Source organism: Coloeus monedula, assembly GCF_965178545.1.
Source record: "Coloeus monedula genome assembly, chromosome: 1".
Taxonomy (NCBI): domain Eukaryota; kingdom Metazoa; phylum Chordata; class Aves; order Passeriformes; family Corvidae; genus Coloeus; species Coloeus monedula.
In genome coordinates this window covers 75,564,950-75,585,339 of record NC_138781.1, presented here as the reverse complement: position 1 = coordinate 75,585,339, position 20,390 = coordinate 75,564,950, and the positions used below count along the sequence as shown (strand labels likewise).

At 46.6% G+C, this 20,390-nt stretch overlaps 1 protein-coding gene across 3 annotated transcripts in view; it reads right to left on the bottom strand.

The window, feature by feature from the left end:
- Nucleotides 1–15,267, bottom strand: part of RNF152 (ring finger protein 152) — a gene marked incomplete at its 3' end in the record, with an annotated part of 40,085 nt that extends 24,818 nt beyond the window's left edge. Inside the window, exon 1 of one of the 3 annotated variants that reach the window (XM_082277300.1) lies at nucleotides 15,176–15,267. Of the gene's footprint in view, nucleotides 1–14,729; nucleotides 14,883–15,175 lie in introns of those variants that run through there. The other 2 variants (XM_082277299.1, XM_082277298.1) reach the window with 2 other exon arrangements.
- Nucleotides 15,268–20,390: the final 5,123 nt, after the last annotated feature.

Here is a 20,390-nt window from a genome sequence, read left to right as displayed (position 1 = left end):
AGGAAAGGCATTCACAGGAAGACATTTTGCCAATACCTGGAGTTTTGTGCTTTACAAAGCTAGAAAAATCCAGTCCAAAGACTAACAAAGTGTATGAACACTATTCTAATCAAATTTATTTACACTGTACTTCTGATACACAACACCAGCTACCAAATACATCACCTGATAATTCAAAGAAACCTAATGAGCAGTTTGAGATTCCAGGCAGTCCACTGAAATTGCTACTCCTACAAACCTCTTTCTTCTTGATTTTTGGCTACAGAAGGTAATGTGCCAGCAATCTATCTCAGAACAGGAGCTGATGAATTGGGGGAATTTACAAAAAAAAAAAAAAGCAGTACAATACAGTTCATAAACCAGTTTGCTTACCAAATGAACATGTTTAGCAGTTTCCTTTTATACCGCACTAAAGAACTGCAACTTACATTTCTTCTGTTTATGATTTTTGTGGCTTAGACCCTTTCTTCTTCAGCCTAGATGACTCCCAGTTCTCACTTTGAGAATATTCCAAGAATACTCAAGCTCTTAGAGTCTAAACGCATGTATCCTGACACAAAAGACTAACTCCCACTTCCTAGGTCCACTATAACCAAACCACAATTCTGTTTTCAGATGAAGTTGATCTTCAAATGTACTGAAATAAGGCCAGCAATAAATTTGGGATTGGCTGGCAGAGGAATAGGAGTGGTCAGTCCTCTTTGTACTCATCTCCAAATGTTGACAGTTTTGTGATTTTTTTCCTTTTTTTCTTTAGCAGTAAAGCTCAGCTGGTTTAAACAATTGCCTCAATGTTCACCAACACAGGAGAAAAGAGCAAGAGTTGATACAAGAAGCTGTTCCTTTTGGGCAGTTCAGTACCTTCAGTGCTTTGGCTTGTAGGTTTCTGCCTGCTCGGGGCTCCCAATGGAAAACACTCATGAGATCCACTGGAGGTCACAAAATGCTGCCAGGAACCAGATGCAGACAAGATGTACTAAAGAAGTAAAACAAACAACCCCCAAACAAACTAACTGCTCTCTTACGTTACTTTTCTTTTTTCTTGCCTCAAATCTTGACACAATTGGAAAAGTGGCAAGAAAAGAAAATGTTAATGTGATCCTAGAGTAATTACTTAACCCACAATATCACAACAGGTTTTAAAAGTCCTGTAACTTAAATTTAAAATTTTCCTCTCTTGAAAAGGAAGAGGAATTTCACACAAAGAAGCTCAGAATTTCTGTCATGTGTGGCATTACTGAAACACTCAAAACCAGTTTCATCCGCCTAGACAACTGCATGCATCCCTTCCACAGAATAAGCAAGCCAAGCTGAAATATAACAGGATCTGCACCTTACGCAGTATGATTTGATTTACAAAAGGGGGAAGCTGATACATCTCAAAAGTATGCAGCATATCACACCCATGACTTCAGACCCTCTTAAAGCAGTCCCTGGCTTTTGCTCAGACACGTGTCATGAAGGAAATGGAGAAGAGAGGCTCCCGAACTGTGACGAAGGTCAGGACACTCAAAGAAGTGTATTGCACACTTCAGAGCTAGGAGTTGCCACCACCTCTAATACTAATTAATAGCAAAAAAGAAAAAAAAAGCCAATAACCTGAAAGAAAATTAATTGGACATGGCTATTCAATATCCTAGTTTTAAATGAACAGAGACTGTGCTGTAAGTTAGAAAAGGATATGCAGGGGCAAGAAAGTGGAAAATTAAGCCTATGTTTATGTACCACCAGAATACAAAGTGGAGTAACTTGCAAAGTTGCTGCAAGTTGCTAAATGCATCTTTTTAATACAAGTAAATTTACATAAATCACTGATTTTCACTAGCCTATTTTTGGTAAGTCAAAAGCATCCATGTATTTTGGGTTTTTCCTCCATACATACATGTGTGAATGCACATTCAAAACTTTTTCTTCAACCTTTTACTTTTCTCATTTTGCCACCAAGAGAAACATAAAACAAAGAGGGTGAGAGAAGGAAGCAGAGAAGAGGGATCTTTTTGTATTTTGCTTTTAAATTTAAAAAATAGGTCTAATACATTTCTTTTCATGAAAGTTTTCTGGTTTGGGAAAAAGCATTTTCCATTTGATTAATTCAGTCAACTAAGCATGTGACAAATACCAGGAACAAATAGTTTTGGACCAAGGAGCCTGGCCTTTTGATTTCAGCTTTTTTTTTAAGTGGGTATTTCTATACAAAGAAAGCCAATCGTCAGTTCTAAACAGACTTCAGAAGATATGAAAATCAGATCCCCTGCACTGCGCTCCTGATCCACAGAATAGAGGAGCATCTAAGCCTCTGTGGGCCACATGCCATGGCTGCCTTTGTTCCCATTTGAGAGCACAGGACACAATTAGCATTTTCCAGCTTCTCCTCCCCACTGCCACTGTGGAATAATTAAGAGCTCGAATGAAGGTTTGAGCAGCAGGCCTCATAAATTACACACACACAGCTATCCTTCTGTTTGATCCCAATCTTCCATAGGTCTCTAATGAGAGCCATGAACACCGTCTACTAATCATCTCGTCAGTAATGCAAATAACCATCTTGACCTCTCATCAAGTGTCTCTCCAGCTTAAACACTGTACCCTCAGACTGCACAGCCCTGGGTGCCAAAGCTGCCATGTCCCACTGAAAGAACCTCGGCACAACAACGCTCCGTACCTCACACGGCCAGCTGAGCACAGCCACGCATCGGGAGCCAAAGCAATCCCTCAGCTACTATAAGGATTCCCATCTACCCCTGGCTCTGCACCCACCAAACAACCAGGTACTGCAGAGGCAGGGATCTCGGATCTCACCGAGGAGGCGCTGTTCAGCTACAGCAACACATCTTCAGTCCCCCTAAAACAAAACACTGAATAAGCAACACAGCACTGGCGTGGCAACTAAAATATGGAAACATGACCTTGTTTAGTCCCCCCCAGCGCCATCACACCATGCTCTGGGGATGCCACAGCAGTGCTGTTATCCTGGACGGACCTCAGGCTCATCCTATGCCCCCAGGCCCATCTCCATCCCCATCTCCTGCTGCTGAATGGACCCTGATCCTGGTGCATCGTTTGCCATGCCTGAGACTGTGGATGGAGCCTGTTAGAACACTTTGAAATCAAAATGATAAGAAAGGCATTCTTCTGTGAAACATCATTACCACCCTGCCAGCGAAGTGTGAATTGCAAGAGCTTCCAAAATAAAAATAAATTTATTTGTATTAGTCCCTTACCCTTGGCATCAGGCCCATACTGCCAGTTCTCATAATATTTACATGGAAACTGCCATACAGAACAGTGCAGCAAACAAAAGGAAATTCTGTGAGAATCAGATCAAAACATACCAAACAGGGCTTGGTACCACAAAAGCAAAGACAAGCTTCACCTGGACAAGCAACCTGTAGCTGTAGTCACTGACATTAACAGATCTACCACGGCAAAAGGAAAAAAACAGGCTCCCAAGCATCTGCAAAATAGCATATTTCAGGTTTTCTTTTAAATAAATAGATTTGGAAAGTATTGCTAAGAGAAAAAAAAAAGTTTAAAGAATTTAAGTATTTAAATATTCCAAACAGTGCCAGCACTTCAGCACCTCTGGTCTTGCTGTGGCACAGCTCAGCCCCCACCAGCAGTTCCCTACCTCACTGGAAGGAGAATTGCTGGGCTTCCAGTGCCACTGTCAGCAAATTTCTACTTTCTAAGCAGCAAGCGTCCGTACAACAGAAACCCTCCTATCAGCATTACCAGCTGTGCCCACAGCACAAAAAGCGCGAGCACGTACACTGCAAAATCTCAGTGTTTGTGTGTGTGTAAACAGTGCACTTCTGGAAAGGCAGAGAGAATATTTTCAGAGTAAACACTGCAAAGATTTTGTGTCCTTTAGGATGTCAGAAAGCCGCTGTGATCCACTGCTCATCTTCCCCACTTACCGCCTGCTCAGCTAAGGCGCCTCTGGAACTCACAGGGATCACGACCACATCTCACAAGCCTGTTCTCCTGCCTGCGAGAATGGGAGGAACTTTTCCTCTTACAGCAGTCCAGCTCCTTGGTGTGCTACCCTCCCTAATGCTAGCTTACAGACATTAAAATACCAACCAGCTCCAGAGCAGGAAATGAAGTAAGAAGAACCAATTTCTAAACCTCACAACTGGGACTGCAGCTGCTGTCCCAGGAAGGTAAGTAGGGAGAAATGGGGGAGCTCCTCACAGCCCAGCTGGATCCCAGAAATCCTTCCAAAGGTATGAGAGAGATGGAGGAAACACACATGCTAAAGCATTGAGGCAGAAGACCATCTCTGCCCCAAATTATTAATTTTCAGAAACAGAGCAGCCCTCCAAGACCCCAAGGATACCTTCCCTTATGCAACTTCACCTGCAGCTGATGGAAAAGAAGGCTTGTTTGATGAAGATGCCAGGACTTTGAGACTGGGACTTTAATTTAAAGAGCCCACTCCTGAAAGGTGTCCCATTCTTGGATTTTGACTTGGGAGAAAGCAGGAGGCGGCAAGCAACAAGGCTGATGCTTTCTTCTCTTAACCACCTACGCAAGTACTTTTTCAAAACATGCAGAATTATGGCAAGTTATGTTTGAATTAAGGAGCTTGTGGGGAGAAGTTCTCAGTCACAGAGGAAAGAAAAGCTACGAAAAATACTACAAAGAGAATTGGTTTATTTAAAGCCTGAAGAAAAACAAAACTTAGAAGAGAGTGTTTTGGTCCAATCCTGGGTGAAGCATACTCAAGGAAAACGCCTGTCCGGAAGAAAACCTCATGCAGCACACAACTGCTACTTGCAGACTGAGCAGGAGGGCTTCATCAGCTGAAAAAGGATCTCCCTCAGGTTAAAGGCCAGCAGATGTCAGTGCCCAAAGGCTGACATGCAGCATGGAGGACCCACACTGCTGGTCACCACAAGCCAGACAGCTCCATCATCCTCACTCCTTTCCATGGGGATGAAGGGCACACAGAGGAAAGTACAAGTCCAGAACCGAGGAATCCCTTAAAGGTTTGAGTACCTTGACACCACAGGTGCTTGCAAGAGCCTTTTTCCTCTAGCTGCATCAGGACAGTCTTTCAGATCTGATTTACTGTCTAGACACAGCATACTATCACACAGGACAAGTGAAGAAGACTGAGAGCAGCAGAGTGTGGAAAACAGACTGGCCCAATCTTTTTCTTTCTTTAAAAACAGTGCAGTGTGCAGCCCACATCAACATCCTCAAAAAAATGCTTAATCTGTCCTGCACCCCAGAAGCTGGCTGCTGAAAACAATCCAGAATACAATTAAAACATGGATTCTGTTAACTTTCACTTCCCTCTGCAATTCTGTAATCATCTCATCCATCAATTTTGAAAGAACATTAATAGTGGCATCAGCTGGCTCTCCACCTCCTCTGCTGAGCCAGCTTTTTCCAAGCCCTGTCCCCTGCCTCTCAGCATCTGACCACAGATGCTGTGAGGAAGAGGAGAGGAGGGAGGCAAACCAGGGGTGGAGAGAGGCCAGCAGGGCACACCTAACACGGGGGTCACCCCACAGAGGAGTCACTTCTTTCCCAGGGGAGCTATGGCAACTTACAGTGCCTGAAGGTCTGCCTAAACATGCTTTACTCCAAAAGAAAACCACACACACAAAATAGAGAGAACAAGGTTCTATCAGGGATTAAGTGAAGTCTATCCAAGCTCAGACCAAATCCAAGGCTCACCACCACCTTCCAGGCTGGAGGTGCCTAGGCCAGTGGTGTGCAGTGGTTTTTGTTGTTTATCCTGCCCCCCCATCCCCCCCCCAACCCCTTCCCCCACCTCTTAAAGATGTGTAGATGTCTCCATTGATACAAGCCACTTCTCACAGCAACCTTCCACAGGCTAGACAAAGTCCCTGGATCCCCAAGAACTTCCAGATAAGAGATGAAGACCAGTCCCATTTTCCTTTTAATTGTCTTTCCTTCTCAAATACATGAAGTTCAGCAATCAAATACTGACTCTTGGACTTAACACACCGTGGCAACGCAAGGAGAAAAATCGGTTGGTGCTTGTTTTTAGCATCTGGCTTATTAATTATTTTGTAAAGGTGTACAATCCTTTGAGTCATCTGAAACTTTTTAAGACACTCTGACATTATTTTATTAATCGAGTTTGACATGGTTTATTATAGTGATCATGGCCATGATTTACATCACAAATTCCCAAGAACACAAGTCTGACTTTTAAATTATTATCATCCCAACCATTTCACTGCAGGTCAGCCTGGTCCGTTCCAAGACCTGATTTTGTTGGCAAGCATATTTTCCTTGCTGGTACATCCCCTTTTCCTCATCTAGTTAGATAAGGCAAAAAAAATCCTAAAGTACATAAAGAAAGCCTATTGTTATGCTCATTTGAACACAATCAGAAATTGTCTGCTTCATCCTCTCTTGCTGCTGTGTGAGGTTGGTATTAACCACCCCCCATCCCCTGAGTAAAGATGCAGGAAGAGACCCACTGTAAATTGGTCAGAAGACTTGCAGACATCTAATGACTTGCTGGAACTACAGACATCACTTTTCTGGAAAGTGGCCAAGTTCACCGACTTGCATTTCAGCTGGAAACTCAGCCTCCAGAACCTGCACACTCTTTCTTGCACTATCATGTTGCTATTAATTTCCAGAAAATAATAAAAGCATGAGCAAGCAGGGTTCCTCACTATGAACTGATACAATTCAGTGTAATATTCAACCCCATAGAAGGTAGGTGGGATCAAGCAAGACTGCTGCCAACAAAACACTGAGGAACAGGGCAGAACACAACACATTCTTTAGATATAAGCTATGAACAGAGTTGGCCTAAAGCAGCCATTTCCCCATTGCTTGATCTCAAACGATCCCACAGTAATGGCTCTGGTCTAAACGTAAGGAAGATGAATCCTCTAAAATGCTTCAAAGGTATTTCCCTGGCTGGCCTTCATCTATAGTTTGAACAAGCAAAAAATTACAGACCTACACTGGAATCAAGATTGTACATAACCCTACCAGGCTATCTGGGACGTCTGGAAAATGTTACGTGCCACCAGAAACAACAGGCTAAAGTGATGTTACCCAAAAACATGGAGAGAAGCAGATGGTACTTGTTAGGGAAGCACAGAAACAGAGGGAAAGGAGGGAGGACTGCGGAGGGCGAGTTTAAGGGGATGACTAGGCTGCCACATAGTGAATAGCAGAACACACACAGCCAAGTCAAAGAGGACTTGGGAAGCACCACAACTCTGCCTACCCCATCCTTACCTGGGATCTGAGGGTATCTCAGTTCTGGGCTGCAAAGCCCCCCAGTACAGCACCAGATGACCTGCTGAGCATGTCATCCCACTCTAGCCACTGACCACCATCCATAGCCAAACAGTGCTTCCCCAGCAGGCCCTTATCTCATGGGTTAGAAATAAATGCTACATCCCAAGGGTATGTGCTCTCTGGATGACTCAGGCCACTGCAGATTCATGTGACAAGCCCTAATTTTTATTTCTCTCCTGCTTTTCCCTTTGTACAGTTATAAAATTACATTTAAACCTATGTTATTTTTTTAATACAAAGACTGCAAACTTGATCACTTCAAAATTAGGAAGTATCATAATGAAGACCAACCTCTGTATATATCTGCACTGTCTCTGTCTCCAATTCAATGACCACAAATCATTTGAGCCCTGCTTTCAAAAAAAACACAGTAAGGTTGTGTGATAAAAGCAACAGCTGTCCCTCAAACCCTGCCTCACTCAATGAAGGTCAGAAACATTTGTGAACAAAGCAATGCAGGAAGAAAGAGACAATCACCTTGCTTGAGGAAGTTGGACATACCACCTGCAGGCAGGAACTACCTCCTTCTTGGCTCCACACTCAACCTTTTAAGATGCTCACCAAGTCTCTGAAACTAGTTTTCTCTTCAGGTGACCCCTAATGGGGTGGTTCCATCCTCAAGTCAAGGCATTTAGGGCTAATCTACAGACACCAGCAGCTGAGGTCAGCTGTCCTTGTGCTTCCAGCAGATGAACTGCTACATCATGCCAGGTACTCTAGGATGAGTAGGAAATAAAATCACACCCAAGTATCTCTTTGACACAGCCAAAATTGAAGGTGTTTAAATCACCTGAGATTGATTTGCTCTTTGACTTCATTCCTCAGCTATGAAAACAAAGACAGTACCTGTACCTGAGATGCTGCAAGAATAACTTCCCCACCTGAGAAAAACCCCCCCGAGGAAGGAATTAGCAACTGTTCAGCCAGCTCAAGGTCTGGGTAGGGTGTAAAATAAATAGACTTAGAGACACATGCAGAAACTAAATGTGGGAAGAAAAAATGAATTATGCAGCAATTACCTATCCAGTGAAAAAGGGACTCTGTGAAAGGGAAAAAATGATGCAATTACAGAATTAAAGATTGTATCATAATGCAGATGCAAAGGGGAGTTCTGCAACATTAGTCCTGGAACTTCATTGTTTTTGGACACCTGATTTTGTAATGCCACTGTTCTGATGTCATTATTTTGTAAGCACTTTAAATGCAACACAATTATGTGATCATATGTTTATATATTTTCATCATTAATAACATGTGGAACAACCAGCAGCCTGTGCTCCTAACATGATGGATGCCTCCAGCAGATGGCTGTGAACAACTCCCTTTCTTCCACCTTTATCTGAGCAGGGAGAGTAAAGGGAGAGTCTTTATACTTCAATTCCATGCACAAACATTTGGGGATTTTGGGGTTGTTTCAGAGGAGGAAACCAAGACCATTATCAATCAACTACTCTGAAACTGATTGTCACAAATCAGATTTTAGGAACAGAGGTGCTGAGCAGCTGATGTGCTTTCCACAAGGTCAGAAGGAAAGCTCCCAAGGCCTGGATCCCAAATGACCCCACTAAGAGCCTTCTGCCCTAGCCACTGAATCCCTCCTACCTCCACATTAAAACTTGTTTAAGTGTAATTATTGCTCCTAACTGCAGGTCAGGGACGAAGCCCATCATGTCCAGGCTGTGTTTGCTGGTAGATGCAGTCAATGAGCAACTTCAGGGAGAGTATCATATAAAATACAACTGGAAAACAAACATTACAGTTGTATGTGTTCATCCTGCATGGTAACTGTTATATTGGGTCTTTTAAGTAAATTACCCTGCACACCTCCAACTTCAGGCCAATTGCCAACACCTTTCTCAGCATCTGGGTCAGGCTGCTTTGTGAGGGGAAGCAGCTGCAATAGCAACAACCTAACTTGTTTTATTTGCAGATGGTATTAGCTGGCAAGAGGCAGTGCTGTCTGACAGCATGCTCCCTACACATGCTTCATGCTTTTTAAATAAGTCTTACTTGCCTTTGTATGTCCTCAGCTGCAAACACACACCATTTCTTTCTTTAAGCAGTATTTTCACCTTGTCTGTGGGGTGTTGGCAGCTACTACCACAAGCTTTACATGATCTTGTACCTAACAAAGCAAGTTTCACTTCTATCTTTCCCCATCCTCAGAGAACAGAGCTTGCAAAACCTGGAGCTGTCAAGTCCCTGAGGTGCAGTCAGTCAGAGCCTGCAGTGTCCCAGGCACTTGGGTCATACCAGCTCTTCTCAGTGCACATCTTTTGGAAGAGCTCCACCATGGAAAATCCGCTGTGGTGATGGAAATATTGCAGTCCTTCCCTCTTGGCATGCAACCTGCTCAGTTCAGTTTAAAAGCTAAGAGAGAAAGCACTGCACCATCCCTAAACATATACAGGTAGCACAAGACAGTTAAGAAGAACAGGCAAAGAAGATACCACAGCAATGTTTTACCCCACATCTGCCTGCTTCAGGATTTCTGACACAGAAGCTTGGGTGACTGGCACCTTCAGAGGAGGGCCCTGCAATGCCTTGTCCAAGCCCAAGTCCATTCTTACCTACCAGAGTTCTTTACCATGCCAAGCTACCGGTGGCCAGAGATGGTGCTCATGGAGGGGAAAGGACGGGAAGCAAGAGATGTTCTGCTTCACTGAGTGGCATATCCCTAATAGTGTAGAGAATTACAGATGGATGCCAGAGATGCCCAGGCAGAGATTTTGTGTGCTGAAAGGGAATAGAATTTTGCATCACTGGCATGACTTGGGGCTCCACATCCTCGGTAAACCACGACAGGGAGCCAGCTCTACAGTTCCTCCCTTCACCTCACCTTGACAGGTGCGTCTGGTTTTACCTACATCTATATGGGTGTTTGAGATTTACCTTGGCCCTCTAAGGCGTCACATAGTATTTTGACATTAAAGCCTGACACTGGTGATCTCAGCAGGGCCATGCCCTGTGATCCAGGACAGCAGGTATACACTGCCTGACAACCAGCAGCAACAAAGAGGGCATGAAAATGTGCACTGGGTGAGGAATTGCACGTGCATCCCATAAATGTTCGGCACCTCTGACACTCCTATTTCTACTGTCACTGCTTGTCTTTTCCTTCAGTCCAAGTCTGGAAGGAGTGTGCGCACCATATCAGCACAGCTATACCGTCTAGGATGGACACAGCCTGGGTGAGGGTAAGTCTGCTTTTCTTAGTACACCAGTGTCCAGATTTTGGAGGCAGACCCTTCAAGACACCCATGCCACAGCTACATCTATACTGGGATGCTTAGCAACACACAAGCATGCCCCTGACATCTCACAGCACCACCGCAGCCCAACTGCACACCCACCTGAAGTAACTCTGGGGAGAGGGAGAGATGTGAGGGAATCCAAGACTGGATTCACTCACAGAAGCTACTCTGGGAGAAATACACAGCACTGAATGTTATCAGTGTCAGATTACTGAATTCAACAGGATGGCACCAGTGAACACCCAGATTATCATACTGCCATTGCACATGTGCAAGTTTGCCCACGCACACACACCTCTGCCTAAGTCCTGCCCAGGGGGCACATTCCCCTCAGCTCCAATGCTCACCTTAGTTCAGCCCAAAGTGTCCTGGAGGTCAAAGAAAGCAGGCTTGTCCAAGCTATGGCTGTCAGACCACAAGCCTTCCTAAATCTCAAGTGGCTTTATCTTGACAAACCAAAGGGTAGTCATGCCACAAAGAAGAGTAACAAAGAGGACACATCTGTGGGACATCTGTGTCCTCTGCCCTCCTGCCCCCACCGCTCCCTTCAATGCGACCTCACACCCACCCCTGCCCTGGATCCTACACATACCCTGCACATTGGCCAGGGCTACAGAGGCGCTGCGTGTTTGACCACCACACATGCAACGCCTGGCTGGCCAGCTGCCACCAGGCAGAACAGAGAGTAGCTGTAAGCAGTCTAGTTTTCATCAGAGAGCATTGCTTCAAAGATTTCCCAGCCACCCACTACTCTTAACAAACACAAGTGGGAAATTAGCGATCTTCCAGACTGCCAACCATTGGTGCAATCTGGTTGAAACCGGCCAAAGAGAAGACAAACAGCACTCATTTCCTGGGGAAACTAAGTTAAAATGAAGTAAAATAAAACCAGATGAAAACTATGATGTTTGATTAGTGGTGTTTCCATGTTCTGCTACATCTCAGGAAACAAAGCCTTGCCCAATCCAGCCTGTGAGCTGCATAGCACACAGTGCAGTTCAGCTCTGTAACTACCCAGATGTTATACATCTGGAGCAGGAAGGGGCAAATTTCAAACTTATTTACATCTGGGGGTTGCTCTGAAGGGGTAATTTCTGCAGCAGAAAAACAGACAGAGCAAGGGGATTTACATCTGAAAGGGGTGAAATGCTTTGTCAGGGCTAAAGGACTGTTACTCAGATCCAGTGTGAAAGCAGCTGAGGCTCATCTCTCCTTCTCCTGGAAATGAACTCATCCCAGAGACTTTAGCATCCTTCTCCTTGCCACCCCCAGCGTCCCTTAACCCATGCTGTTGGTGCTTGGCCCCCACCGGTGCCTTTGAGGCAGGGGGCAGCTCTGCTGCAGTCACACCAGCAAATGTTGAGCCCTGGACAGTACCGGACACAGGGAGAGGCTGCACTGATGAGGGCTGGGAGGTTTTCCTCCAGCCCGGCTCGGTGTGACAGATCATGCTACAGAGCTACAGCAGTTCCAAGGGCTCCTCTGCTCCCCTCGCAGGGCACAGCACAGCAGGAGGAGACAACAGCGACAAAGCAAGAAGGCAACTCCAGACAGACTCAGAAACAGCTGTGGAATTTCTCTGAAGAGCGGCTTTCTGCGAAGGAGAGGAAAGCCCAGACTCCCATCTGACTTCCAGCCCACCCACCCACCGGACAGAGGCAAAGAATAAGAACAGGAGAAAATTTAAGGCATGGCAAGATCCCAGCCTCTGGAAATTAGTTTCCCACATTTGCACAAAAAGAGCACTCACACCCAAAATCTACTGCTTTGAACTCGGATTGCACACCATTTACTCAGCTGAATAACTACACTCAAGTCAGTGACATTACTTGCCTGAATATCTTCTACTTGATGTATGGAAGGGGGCTGCAGAACTGGCTGACAAATAAATACAGGTATACAAAAGGCAGTGTAAGAACACTCTTCTTAGAAAGGCTGGATCCCTGTGCCAGGTCCCAAAGTCAACAGCCATGTGACCAGAACCACAAACCACCAAGTCTTCGGTAGAGTCATATCAACTGATCAGGGCATCATCTAGATCCATTCATACCTCTAGATTTGTATCCTCCAGGCCCCATCAACTGACTGGGGTCACAGTCTGAAGAATACTTCACTGAGTTAGAAAACTAAATTCTGCTTGAAAGGATGACTTGAGCATTTAGGAGTAAAAGCTTCATTAGCTTCCAGCAAGACTTCAAGCCCCAAGCACAAACTAATGCTCCATAAAACTCCAGCAGAGAAGCACCACTGCTCCTACTCTGCCAGTACTGGTCCCGGGTATGGTCAGCTGTTCTGGATGGAACCCAAACACGGTACGGCATTTGTTCTCAGCCCTATGCAAGGAAAAACGATGTGCAGTTCACACCCTGGAAAGCTTATGAGAGGCAGCCCTGAGCTTAAAATCTTTATGTGCAAGCTTGCTTCCAAGTACCCCTCTAATTTCACTGCAGCAACTCACATGACTGAAGTTAAAACTGTGCTGAAGCCTCCATCGGACTGCAGCTGATGGAGTTCCTGATCTAGTTCATCGAGGGTCAAGGTGAGAACCCCGAACTGGAGCCAGGAACAAGTATGACAAAAACATATCCACGGATTTTGGCAAATCTGAAGGATCAAGTGAGTCCCTTGGGGAAGGGTGACCAACACCCAGAAGCATCTACCTGCTCATTCCCTGGGCACTGCGCTAAGCCACAGCAGATCTTTGGATGAGAGGCTCATTCTGAGTTCTTGCAGTTGCATGTATAATTTAAACACACTATATAAAGGCCAAAATAATATTTATTATCTTCCTGGCATTTCTAATCTGAGTATCTCACAGCACTGTCCAGTACTCCCAAGAAGACTTCACAACACGCATATAAAACTTCTATCAGGTGTGGTCCAGCCAACTTTCTTCCCCCCAGAAAAGCAGCAAAAAACCAGGTATCGTTTTCATTTGTTTTCACATACCTGGCCAGCTGTCCAAACCCTCTGAGAGGCCTCACACCTTTGAGCCAGAGGCTTGGGCTTTTTAACTGTACTGCCAGCTTGTGCATAGCGGGAATTCTCCACAGAGCCCCGTCCCGACAGCCATGGGCACACCAGTGCCACAGCCAGCAACAGCACGAGGCTATCCCAGCTTTGCACTTCTCAGCCAGGACTACTTTTATGTTTCCCCTTTCATGAAGCTCGTAAGAAGCTAAAATCCAGTCGTACACTGTTACATAGCCAAAAACAGAGGTTTCAGCAGAAGGGTTTTTCCCTAAATTGCTACTTTTGTCATCCCATAGGCTCTACATTGGTGCAGACTCGCTGGGCATTTCAAAAAGGCCTGTGGTACAAAACGGCTGAGAACAGGACCTTCATACTCATCCTAAGCTGAAAGACTACAAATAATTTCCAACAGCCTAAATCAGCCAAAAAATCTAAGTAAATCTGTATCAAAAGCTCTCTAAAACGTACTAGGTGAAAACAAAAATAAAAAGCAAGCAAAAACAAACCACGGGCCGTATCGATGAGAAGCAGGAAGAGTTTCAGTAAGCAAACAAGCGCAGAGAAATTACTATGTTTACAGTTCAATTAATGGAACCTTATCAAAAGCCTGTTTGCTTTTTTTCTTTTTTTTTTTTCTTTTTTTTTTAAGACACCTATTACACAAACACACACTTAATGCCTCCCCGGCTGGCACCCTGGTGCACGTATCCGAAGTGTATCCACATTTCAGGAGAGGCAGAGCTGCTCCCGGAGAAGTCCCTCCACCGGACGGCGTGTCGGAACAAAGCGCTTGGGTGACGGATATCAGCAGGGTCCGTAAATCACATTTTTGGCAGCTCGACCTCAGCTGGGAGACGGCATCTAATGCCGTAAGAAACTCTGAGTGCTGCCGCTCTGTAGAGCGGGTCCTACCCGGGCAGGGGGCTTCACGCCTCTCCTCCAGGCTGGTTAAATAAAATAATTAAAGCTTTTTTCTAAAACCCCGGTGAGATGTCTGGCACTTAATGACAGCACCCGAGTTACGGCGTATCTTCTCCGCTAACTGCCGGCATAAGAAAAGCAAGGGAAATCAACCCAAAAAAAAAAAAAAAAAAAAAAAAACAAACCAAAAAAAAAAACCAACGCAAAACCACCACCGAACCTCCCGCTGGAACAAAGAACCCCACCAAACCCCGTGTCTAAGTTATCTGGATTTACTTGCTCGCAAAGCACACAGATAAGCCTCCTCCGCTCCGAACAGCGCTGGTGCGATGCAGGCGCGACCCCGCCGGGTTTCGAAGTAACCTCGGCGCCCTCTCGGGACGCGGCGGCGGCCGCGGGCGCTGCTCGGCCGCTCACCTGCACCGCGCATCGCGCCGCGGCACCGCCCGGGGGGGGCTCCGCTCTGCCGCGGCCACTCGAGTGCGCCGGGGCCGGCCGGGGCAGGCGCTTACGAAACCCGCGTCTGCCCCTCGCCCAGGCGGGAGGGAAGGAGGGAGGCGTGGCGGGGGGCATCCGCGCCCGCGGCGGCCCCGCTCCCCGCCGGGAAGAGGAGGAGGGAGAGGCGCCCCCGCCGCTGGATCCACCGCGCGCGAGCATCGCCCGCCGCCCCGGGGGGAGGCCGACAGGGGAGCCCCGCCGGCGGGCAGCGGGCGCCCACTGACCTTGCCGCCATCCACCGCCGCCGCCGCCGCCGAGCCTGCCCGCGGGATGGCAGCCCCGCGCCCGCCGCCGCAGCCGGCGCCTTCGCCCCGGCAGCCGGCGCCGCCCCCCGTCCCCCCCGCCCCGCCGGGGTGCGGGGCTGAGCGAGGCGTGGCCGAGGCGCCGGGGAGCGCCGGAGCCGCCCCGGACCCCGGTGCGCCCCACCCCGCCCCAGCCGGAGCCGGAGCCGGTCACTGCTCCGTCGCGGCCGCCGCGGGCGAGGCTGCCCAGGGGGCCGGAGCGGGGCGGCCTCGCAGCAGCGGTAGCCGCGGACACCCCGTGCCCTGCACGGTGCACCCGGCCCCGCCAGCGGGGAGAGGGACGATACAGCGGCCGAGGGCTTCCTCAGTACTGAGAAAGGGCTGTGCAGCTTTAAGCTGCAGCTCGTTGTGGCACCTGGCCCAGGGTGAGGGACAGCTGCACCTGAGCGCATTCCCGGCGGGACAGAGTGGCGCCTGCCCCGCGCACCCACCGGAGCTGCTCCCGCGGGGAACGCCGGGCTCCCGGACACCCCGCGCAAGGCAGGTTCTCTGCCTCAAGTGCCTTGAGGACCATCAATCTCAGCTGGAGGCTCAGAGCTGTATTAGTGCACATTAAAGTAAAATGTACGGGTGGCGTGTGGTCTTACCACACCAGACCCAGGGCCGGGCGAGGGAATAAGGCCTCGTTTTTATCCATTGCACCAAGGCCTATGCTGGCAACAGAGCATAGGACCACGGACTCGTTTCTGCTCTCTCTGCAGAGAAAACAATCTTATTTCCATCAGCAGTAAAAGAAAAAATGCGTATGTACCTCCTAGCGTCTCACATGGGATCAGTAATGCCAAGCGGCAAGAGCTACAAATGGCAACAGTAGGCAGGAGTCTTTCACTCCTCACTGCCTTATCTTTTTTGTGGATCCAGTGTTTTTTGGGGGCAAACAGTTGCAAGTGGTGTGAAAACAGACCTGTAGGTTATCCAGGTGCCAGGTTTGGTTAGAACACCCTTCTCCTCCTTGTATCCTATAGCTCCACACTGAAAGTGTAGCCTGTGAAGGAGTAAGCCTTCTATAATCAGCTAAATAAATCATTTTCACAAAATAAAATTACTTTCTCCCCTCTTCGCTGTACTGGGGCTATTTGCAGCACAAGGTCTCCAGCAAGCCAGGCTTACCACTAGGGAGAGTCTATAATGCATTCACTAGTACAACTCCAGGTTCTGCCATAAATATTTAAAACTCAATTACCATTCTCACAATGAACGTTTGAAGCAGATTTTTGCATCCCACGGTGTTTCTTGATTCAAAACTTCGTAATGAAATAATTGGGATAACACAGGAGAAGTCAAATAGGTCAAATTTCAGCCATCAGTTTGAGTCTGGTTCCCCCTTCATGTCGGTCTCTGAAGTATTGGTCACTACCATCTCTGACCTCTCACAATGTATTTACAGGCATCATTTTAGCACATGCAGCTGACTTTCGCTTCTCTGTTGATCAGCTGGAACAACTGTGTGAAATATTTTGCTGCTCTCCCCTTCCCCCCCCACCCCGTCAGTCAGTGCCCAGCTGAGTAATCTGAAGAGCAAACATCTGAATTGCTTCTTCTGAGGTGTCCCTTAAAGGGACAGGAGCCTCCTGCCATCCTTCCCTCTGCTCTTGGGGATGGGCCGTGGCCCATGGCACCTGCTGTGACCCACACCTTCCCACCCTGGCCACTCAAGGTTCTACAGATTTTGTTCAGAAAAAGCCTTTGAGATGCTGGAGAGGGGGGCTGTACAGCTGTTTTTACAATTCAAGAAGATGCCTATACCAAATTCACATCAGGCATTTGTGTAACATCCTGTTTTTGAAGAGACGTACCAAGTTTGGGAGGCACAGTTCCTTACATGCCTCTGTGCACCAAGTCCATACCCTTCCCTGGGTCATTTTCCCCTTTCTTCCTCAGAAAACAAGTGGCAGCTGGTGCCTACAGGCAGTGCTATGGTCCCAGATCTCTCAGGGGAGGAAAATTCATTACAAAATGGAATCAAATGTCCCTCCAACTCTGCACTGGTCAGCACTGCTGCAAATGATGTCCACCAGTAAGGCAGGGGGGCTACACAGGTGTAGGAAAAGATCCCACGCTCACTGAGATGGATCTCGCAGTGTTTGAAGAGCATTTACGCAATGCCTCGATACTGCTGTTGTTGCTGCTGTGATTGTGTCCTTACAGCACAGTTTAGCCAGCTCAGCTGAGACCAGGACACCCCAGACACCCGGGTTAAGCAGACAGCAAAGAATCATGTGTTTCAGATCCCACATGCAAATACAAGGTCCTGGTCTGGAGGGGCTACTGCAGATTTTAGCATCTGACTCCCTCTGCTGAATGGATTACATGCACAGCTCCTGGCAGAAGTGCTACCAGAGAGATGCAGCAGATGAGGGAAACTGGAAAAGGTAATTACTCCCCATCGTCCCCTAGGCTGCACCTGTTATGACAAGAGTCTGTAAGTCTCTGGGGAGGAAACCTTGAAAAGTTCCCAGCAATAGGCTTGGGAGAAAAAAAGAAGGATAAATAAATTTCATCTTCAGATTGCTTCACATGGTTTATTTCGATAAAACTTTTCACTAGGAGATGGATTTGTAAAAGGCAGTAAGTTCTTTGGTACTGCCCTTTTCAGTTCCTACCTGAATGAAAAGGATCAAAAGGGTTCATCCAGTGCCAGAGGCATGGAAAGATGAAGGAAAGGATGGCCCTGCGCTCTGCCTGCAAAGGCGGCTGTGCTCTTCTGCCCTTTGCTATTCTCTATTCTCTCACCAGTCTGGTTTGATATGGGGACCTTTGTTTCCCCATCTGAATTTTTCTAACTATTTTTATAAGTGCATCATATGTAACAGTCAATGAGAGCAAATTGCTATCAGACACACTCACTCAAGCATGCTCAGTACTGGGGAGCTGGGAACACCCATCATTCACAGGAATAATAGGAGCAATACCTACAAATGCTGTGGCAGCACTGGGATACCATAACAAAGGTAACTAACTCATGGTTTCTCCATTATGATCACCTAAGAGACCTCTAATACACAATATGTATGTAAGACCCAGTATCAAACTTTCAGTTCCAGGAGCAAGTCACCAAATAATCATAAAACTGAATGGTTTTATGGGAGCTTGTGAGCATTTTAAAAATAATCAGCACATGGGGGATCCATTCCTTTTCATTTCTGAGTCAACACTGGAGGCTTAAATCATATTTTGAATGTTTATTCTGTTATTAAGAAGCCTAGGAATTCTTTTTAGCCCAGTTTCCTAGAGAAACTAAGTTTCTATCATCTCACTGTCTGTGGATCTATCTACCTGTTTTCTTTCAGCTGCTTTTGAAACAGTTGGCCAAGCTGTCAGAGGAGGAGAAATCAGAGACAGTAATGTCCCTAATTTTTGTTGTTGTTGTTTATTAAATCATTAATGGCACAAAGAAATTTCTTTGAGGGAATGGGGGCAAGAAGCTTCTTTGAACCCTCCCCAAGCAAGAGGCAGGGAGAGTTCAGCGCTTTTCTCTTCAGTCCAGCAGCCAGCAAGCACACCTGCATGAGACAGCAGTATACATACATATTAGAGCATCTAACTAAACTTTGTAATATCCCCTGCTCACATAACATCTTTCAGTGGGAAAAAATGAAGACTTCTATGGTCTCAGAGCTCTGGGACTAAGGAGGAAAAATTACATTGGCCATTGAAACCACTACTGAATCGGCCTGTCAAATCTCACGCCTTGCACAAAAGCTTCGCAGAAGGCTGTTGCCTGAAACTGTGAGACAAAAGTACAGCCCATAGTGATTAAAAAAGCATCTGTTGGTGGAAACAGCTTCAAGCCCTGCTGATCACAGGTAATTGTCACTTCTCATATTGATACCCTGTGATAAAATTACGACGAACATTTTGGCTCATTGAAATCTGACAGGCTCATACACATTCCCTTGTTCTCTTTCATAAAACTCTGTTTTATTGCATGCTTTAAAAGATTCAGCAGAGTGAGTATTTTTACAGGTCACTAACCTGAAAACAGGCACGTAAAAAGGATGCATATTTGCGGTAACTCCGTTTAATAAATTGCTGTGAAACTCCAGTCTCCCTCAAAAAAGAAAAAAACTCCACCCTAAAGTTAAGAGGACAGCCTTTACCCCTTTGTTAACATTAAAGGCTTCAAGCAGAAGATGGTCAATGTGCCTACCTTAGGAGAACAACAAATTCTCTGTTCAACTGTGTGCCATTCAGCCCACTTTTTGTCCCTGGGTTGTGTACAGAAATTTGATCGATAATTTTCTCCTCATAGCAATAGTTTGTAAATGCTTATCTATTAATTATGGCCTTAATAATGAACCATAGAATCATAGGATCACAGAACCATAGAATGGTTTGGGTTAGAGGGACCTTAAAGTTCATCTTGTCCAAACCCCACCTGCCATGGGCTGGGACACCTTTCACTAGACCAGGTTCTCAGAGCCCCATCCAGCCTGGCCTTGAATGCTTCCAGGGACGGGGTATCCACAGCATCTCTGGGCAACCTGTCACAGTGCCTCAACATCCTCACAGCAAAGAACTTTCTCCTAATTTCCAATCTAAACCTACTATTTTTTCCTTTGAATCAATTCCCCCTTGTCCTGTCACTACATGATCTTGTAAAAACCCTTCCCTTTTTGTCTTGTAGGCTCCCTTCATGTACTGGAAGGCTAGGTCATCCTAAAGTCTTCTCTATTCCCGACTGAACAATCCCAACTCTCTCATCCTGCATTGACATGTCAGGTGATTTGACACCTTTAAGTACAAAATGTAGGGAAGTTGCTCCTTCAGTACCAGCTGACTGCCTTTACACTCAAAGGGGAGATGTCCCTGGAGGTGATTTGGAGCAGAAATCCATACTCTGAGTCACCTTCTTTCTGCCTGGGCTAATCTCCCTCCCCAGATAAGATAGGGGGAAAAGCTTCCTGCACTGAAGTTTAGTGCCCAGAGATAGGCAGTGCAAAGAGCCCCCTGAGGCTCCCAATCTTGGAAACCACCTGGATCTGCTGACACATCCCTTTGCTTCCTTCAAAGTGGTGGCCCAGACTAGTCTCAGTGAGTCACCTTGGAAGAGCCACAAACCCTGTATCCCACCAGCCAGGGTCCCACCTGTGGCACTGTGTCACCGCCTGCCTCTGGGCAGCACGTTCGGATGTTC